The sequence below is a fragment of the Telmatherina bonti genome (assembly GCF_933228915.1).
Source record: "Telmatherina bonti genome assembly, chromosome: 20".
Lineage (NCBI taxonomy): Eukaryota > Metazoa > Chordata > Actinopteri > Atheriniformes > Telmatherinidae > Telmatherina > Telmatherina bonti.
This window is the reverse complement of record NC_136618.1, coordinates 16,420,108-16,427,007: the sequence shown is the minus strand read 5'-3', so window position 1 is coordinate 16,427,007 and position 6,900 is coordinate 16,420,108. Positions and strand designations below refer to the sequence as shown.

Here is a 6,900-nt window from a genome sequence, read left to right as displayed (position 1 = left end):
ATTTATCACACTAAGGTGTGAGGGCTCCTGTGCCTGCAGATGTAACGTTTTAGTGCCAACAGCATTCCCACCATGGAGCCAATACAAAGTTTTATTGCTTTTTTAGCTTTATTCTTAAGACCACATACTATGTGGCTGCAGGGAGAGGAATGGGAGGAGAAAGGTCAATATGTTGAGGGGGAGTTGGTTTGTGTGTGTTCGAGTGTGCGCCGGGATTTCAGTGGGAGATTTTTTGTGAGAATTGTATGATGATCAACTTATTACAAAACTTAAAATTGTTTTTATCCATCTTTTTCTCCCTCTACCGCTTGCATTTAAACGTACACTCGTTCCCCCACTCGTCCTGCCTTCCCATTTCTCCCATTTCCACTCCTCTCACTCTTCCTGCCCTGCTACCCCTGCCTCTCAGGTTACGATGACTGGGGGTTTTCTTGCTCTCGTTTTGTAGTGTCTGTGTGGGATGGGGGTAGTGGCGTGAGTGTGTGTGTGTGTGTGTGTGTGTGTGTGTGTGTGTGTGTGTGTGTGTGTGTGTGTGTGTCTCCCTCTGTGCTGTGCCGTGTCCTTGTCCCTGCCTCCTGGCAGCGAGGAGCCACCCAGCAGCCGGACTGTGATTGGGCAGGGGAGCGGGCTTCTTGACACAGCGTGGTGCTGACTTCTCCGGGACGTGTTTCAACAGATGGTCGAGGTTAGAGAGTGTCATCACATCGGAGAGAGGATTAGAGGAGAGAGGTTGTCTTCCAGGAGCTGTGTGGTCCCCCTCCCCTCCTACTCTTGAAGCTAAAATCCCAGCTCCAAGACATAAACCCTTCATGAGCGAAGGGGGATCCGGTGAAGGACGCGAGGATAAAACTAAGAGAGGAATCCTTGCCCTGCCTCTCACTCAGCCAACGCTCTGCTCTCCTGCCTTCCAGGTAATGCACAACGATCTCACTTTCTTTCTTTTTGTAAAGTTTTCCACATGTCACTGCTGCTTTTTCAAGTGTGTTTTTGTTGATTTGTTCAATTAGAAGCAAACTTGTGTTTCAGTTTAGGGACAGGAGCATGAGGCTGCATGAAGGGATTTGTAGTTGTGGTGAGCTGCGCTCTATCTGCACGCAGTCTGTTGCCTGTACAGCAGTTCTGTGTGTGTGCAGGGTTTCATAGTTTTCCCCCTGAATGACAGGAATTCCCTCCATCGCAAATTCCTCCGTCTCAGGGGATTAGAGGGCAGCACATTCCATTAATGTAATTTTTTTTTTCCTCCAATGCATGCACATTCACCTGTTAAATTTTAGTTTTATGAACGCACTATTCCTGCAAAGCGTGTAGCAGCATTTGCAGATTTAAGGAAAGTTTTGCTTTCATGTAAGAAATATGTTTTCTTTTGACTAAAGGTCTTAAATTCTGCTATTTTCCAAGTATATCCTAAAATTGCATCCAGAATTTATTATTTTCTCATTTGGCAATTTTCTTCACACACATTTAAAATGCAGTTTTTCCCCATATTCACAGAAGTCATTTAACTTCCTCCTTTAACAACAAAAAAAAAATCGTAATAAATCTTATTCAGAATGCACTTCTGGCAGATCACGTCAGCATTTGCTAAATGGATGAGCTGCTGAAGAGCTTTTTCTGGAGAAACTGTCAAAGCTAAGTGGAGAAGCAGAAACTCTGGGAATGTACACCTCACTTTAGCTTTTTAAGTCAAGTCAGGTGAGAAGGAAAACTTGCCAAAGTGGGAACATGATGTATAGTATTTATACTCAGCGCAGGGCACCGTGTATGTTTGCAAGGTGTTTGTAAATGGAGATTGTGCAGCTGTGAAAGGTAGTCAGGCTGAGGGAGAGAGGTTTGTGTGGGTGAAAGCTGCTGTTGTGTGAATTTGTGTTTATCTTAGTAAACCAGCCATAGCTACACTTCCTGCTTGTTACTTAAAGTATTTAACATTGCAACAGATTGCAATCATTGCTACCTTAAAGCTGGTAGATTGTTTCATACAAAAAGAATCTGATTGTACAGATTATTGATGGGAAAAAATGTTAAGTCTTTGCTTTTTAAATTCCACATGACAATAAATCCTTATTTCATTAGAAACTTTTTATGTTAATGCTACGCACATTTTGACAGTGAAATAATTTCGCTGTGTGTGGTAGGATATTCAATTTCCACTATTTTAAGGACCAAGTGAATCGTTTGACTCTGTTCTTTACTTTGTGTCAGATCAGTGTGTTCATTCACTGGTTCACAAAAGCCAGAGCATTTATCCTTCTGACCTAGATTTCCTAAATGGCTAAATTATGGTGTGGTTCCATTCAAAGGCGATTGCTTGTATCAGACACAATTACTGTGAGAAGGCTGGCTAGCATTTCAAAACTCTGGCAATGTCAGTGTTTGTTACAGAATAGCAAGTTTTGGAGACCGATGCAGAGCTCTAAACTTTCAGTATTGACAAGAGTGATCTGCAAATCCACCGGCTCTCTCGAGTTTCCTCCATCAAGTGTTTTGGATGCAGTTTCTGATCACCCTGCTTAGGGCACAGCAAAGGGGCTTGGGGGTGTTAAAAACACTTTGCTTCCTGCCAGCTTAGAGGAGAGAGATCGTTTAAACAGTTTTTAGCTCTTCTGTGCTACAAACAAGAGCACGAGCAGCTGCTGCAAATAATTTGGAGGGGGGTGTAGGTGCTTGCCAAGACAAATGTTGTTCCAGTAGCGGCTTTGCCATTATTTCAACCTACTTGGGCATGTGTGTGCATGTGTGTGTCTGTGTATTTGAAGGTAATAAGTGAAGTAATTAGTTTCTCTGATAAGGACGCTGAGTGACTGAGTGTAACAGAAGAAAAAGAGGCGGCACTATTTGTGGTGTGAACTGTTTGTGTAAACAACAGCCTTGATGTAAATCAGAGACTTTCCCAGGCAAGTGACACCTCTGATGGATGAGGTCAAAGGCGTTCATGACAAACTATTGCAAAAAAATAAATAAATAAATACACGTAATGGCATCAAATGTTTGTCTCTATTACTTTAAGTGTTCAACTAGGCAACAAAAGCAGACCTCAGCTAAATTGGACTGTTATCGTCCTGCATTTTACCTGCTCAGCTTGACTAAGATGGTTTGGTGAAATAAGGTAAGTTTCACGTTTTGAGTTTTGCCTTCGTTGCTCTATTACAGATTTCTGCAGAACACTTCTTATTAAAGTAAAAAGTTAAGTCAAGAATATTGTGAAAAAGGACAAAAATTGTATCTAAAATGGAGAATAGCTCATCAACTGGAGGGACGTAATACATGTTCTAAACTTAACTATGAAGCACTTTTTCATTGCAAATCTATTGACTTCTCGTATTCCTCTCTGGAAAATGCAGAAAATGGTGGCAAACGGTTGGAGTTTGTGTGTGTTCTCTTGTGTGCCAGAATGTTAAGAAAAGATTTCCGAAACCACCCTCTTCTCTAGCTCTTGTTTATCTCTTCAGTATAATGATAGTGTTTCTCATACAAGTATGATTGCACAGTAGAACTGAGCTAGATTACTCGTCCTATCACAGCAAATGACCAGTATTTGCACAGCGAGCATTTTGGCGTCCTTTCATTTATTCGGGATCAAGAAAGACTATCTTTAGATGAGTCAGACACTTTCTCACTTCCTTGTTGTGACCTCACTGATCAAACATTGCTTGGCATTTGAATCCATTTGCCATGACAGCCCCTTAAATGTAAAGCAACCTTGACTTTTGAGGGCATGTCTTTAAAGATAGGCCATGGATATCTGGATGCGCACAGCCGCAAGCTGCATGCATGTATTTTGACGTATTTGGGAGCTCACAATGGCACCCCCATGTGTTTGTTCAGCCTGTCATTTAAGTGCGAAAGGTCAGGGCATGCAAACATTACATCCAGCTCATCTTTGGAGGGAATTCCTCATCCTGTAGCCTTTGATCCCCTACTAGGAACACAATAAAACAAAAACTTCAAACCAGACATATATTAAGTGCTTTCTTGTTTTCAGCATCTTTTTCTTTTTTCCCTGTTTCTTTTTATAAACAAAAGGCTTTAACTAATGGTTTAAGTGGTATGAAAGTAGGAAATGAGCCCTGACCTTTTTAGATTTGGTTGTAGAAGTTATATTCCATGAGATGTTGGAGGGATTGCTTGTTGTGGCTAAAATGCACTTTAATAACGAAGGTTTGAGTGGGAGAGGAAGGATTTAAGGTTGTTTTTCTATCATTTCCACAGCAGCTTTTGTTTAAAAGCTACTCTGCATGTAGCTGCAGCTGAGGCTTAAGTAGTAGAAAGAGAGAGCTGGGTCAAGAGGGGGAAGTTGGATAAGATAAAGAGGAGGGCAGGATGATGGAGAGGGAGGTGTGAAGGTGTGGTAAAGAGGTAAATAAAGTAAGAGCATTAAGAGAACCAATGAGATCCAGTGATCTTGTCATGCGTACGCACCCACACGTGCTAGCGGTGGAAACGCAGGAACACATAATCTCCTTTTAACATAGACATGTATAAAAGACAAACCTAGAAAAGCTATGTACACACACACTATCCACAAGCTTACCCCTCTGTCCTCCACCTCCCAGAGGGCTGGACTGTCCCTGCTTTGTCATGTCTCTTGTCCAATAATCCCCTCCCCAGGGAGAAGCAATCTGTTTTAGATTTGAAAGAGAAAAGACCCGGTCTGTATCACGTACAATTAAGCAGCCGTCAGAACACGTCGGCCCAAGTTTAGAAGAAGTGCTGCCACTGGGGGGTTGTCCCTTTCATCCACCGCCTCTCCAGAATGGAGATAATGGGGTGGGAGGGAGGCGGGGTGGGGACGGGTGCAGTAGGAATGAATACGTTTCCTCAGCGCTCCATCCCGCTCCACGTCTCGACTAATAGAAGCCAGCATGCGTTTGTTTCAGCTCTTCTGCTCCCTTTCATTCCTTCTCCCCTGGAGCGGGCAAACACATTCAGCTCCTGCCAGTACACCCCTCCTCTGCTTGTGCGTGTCCAAGTGTATGTACATGCACAGGCACTCATAAGTGTGGATGTGGCCATGTGCTTCTGGTAGCCTCTGGTTCGGTTTGCCCTCACTTGATCAGCCTGACTGGGACATATGGAACTTGAACGGCTGTATCTCTGAACAGCAACTTTGTTTACAGTGGGAATGCCTTACCTTGCATTATACATTATCTTCAAAAAGAAAAAAAGAACTGCCCTCGGCAAGTTCAGCCGAGTTTGGCCAGTATCTTGAACATGTTTGGATGATGCATTGACTGCATTCCTTTTTACTGCGACTTGAACGCAGAGATAGAAGTGTTTGGAAGGGTAAGCCTCGTTTTTTTTCTTTCTTTTTTAATCCTTTTTAAGTTAATTAGACTTTGTGCAGATATTGTTTGCAGGATTTTTTTTAAAAGTTCACAAACACATTGAATCTTCGCCAGGCAGGCTGAAGTTAATTGAATTACAAATGACTTTAATGCACGCTTTAGAAAGCCACACACAAAGCCAGAGGCGATGGAAAGGGGAGCTCCTCAGTGTACAAATTACAGGTTACATGTCTGTCTCTGCTCAAGTCTGACTGATGCTCTTCTGACTGTTTGAGTGACTGTTAAACACAGTCGAAGCACATGATACCCAATTCCACTCATACATATGTGGCCACAAGCGTGGACAGAGAGGAGTGCCAAACAGGCACAGGTGCAATCAGACGAATATACATTTTTATGAGCAGTATCATGTTTGTGCACAGCAGTCACAGAGGAGTTTGTTTGTGGCGTGTAGGGTCACACAGCTTGGTTCTCATGGTCTATGTTTGTCTATGGTTCTCAGAGAATATGCCTACACATGCTCCACATTTTAGGGGTGTTTAGTTTCATGTGTCAGCAGCAGCACTGCATTTACCAAGAGCCTGCTTTCAACTCAACTTGAAAAATAGTCATTTTAAAGGACAAGATTCATGAACTTTTTATTTATTTTTGTACCTTTTTTTTTTTTGCAGAGGGTTAGTTGAGTTTGTTTCAATTTATTTAAGACGTCATTAAATTCTGCACACTGGTCCTTCAGAAGGATCATTAACCTGTCATTTAGTGGCTGGTGAAGACAGACTTTCTAACATGTGGTTAAACTTAAAAAGAACTTTTTTTTTCTTTCTTGTACAAGAAAAAAATTGGTGGTCATTAAACAAAAAACATCACTCATACTTGGTGGATCGGTGCTTCGAACTTTCTCTCCCCTCTCTGTGCCACCACATTGATGACTTCATGGAAAAGAAGTCGGTTTCTTTTATTCTTCACAATTACCTCAGTGGAAACCTATTGAAGCAATTTGCCATAGCGCTCTTTTGTGGTAAAGGGAGTGATTTGTCTGGAGTATATTTGACGCGTCAAGGAGACAAGAAAGCCACCCATGAGCGTGCGATACGTTCTCCTCCCTCTCACTCGGACTTTGATAGCGTGTTTGTGATAGAAGTGTGGGTTTTGACAAAAAGTGGCCAGAGGCATGTAAAAGAAATGTATTTTATTCCTCTGAGGTTTTCTGTCGCTAATAGTTTCCATTCATGGATCAGAATTAACGAGAAAGGCTTATGCCTAAGGCTCATATCATCTAACGGCTGATCCCTTGATTGGGATTTCATGTTTTCATATCAAACTATAAATCAGAAGAGTGATTTCTCTTTCGTTCTTTCTCCTCCCCATCAGTCTACCTCCTTTCTTACCCTTTCCTTCACCTTCTTAAGTTGTAAATTAGCTTTTCCACTCGTAAAACTGAACCTCACTTTAAGAGCATGCCTCCGGGGTGCTGGTATCTCCTGTCTACGTGTGATCCAAGACTGACTCAGAAATGCTGAGATTGTGGTTTTGTGTTTGTGGGGGTCATACAGTTGATTGGAGGACTCCTTGTTGTTCCCAATGTTAAAGATGCCAATTATTCTGGTTACCATCTGTT

General features: G+C 42.2%; 1 protein-coding gene across 5 annotated transcripts in view; it reads left to right on the top strand.

The window, feature by feature from the left end:
- The first annotated feature begins 735 nt into the window (after positions 1-735).
- The window catches only part of sulf1 (sulfatase 1), a 33,468-nt gene continuing 27,303 nt past the window's right edge, over positions 736-6,900 (top strand). For all 5 annotated transcript variants that reach the window (XM_079260131.1, XM_079260130.1, XM_079260134.1 and 2 more), the window contains exon 1: positions 736-911. The gene's annotated coding sequence lies outside the window, so the exon portion shown is untranslated. The remainder of the gene's footprint in view (positions 912-6,900) is intronic.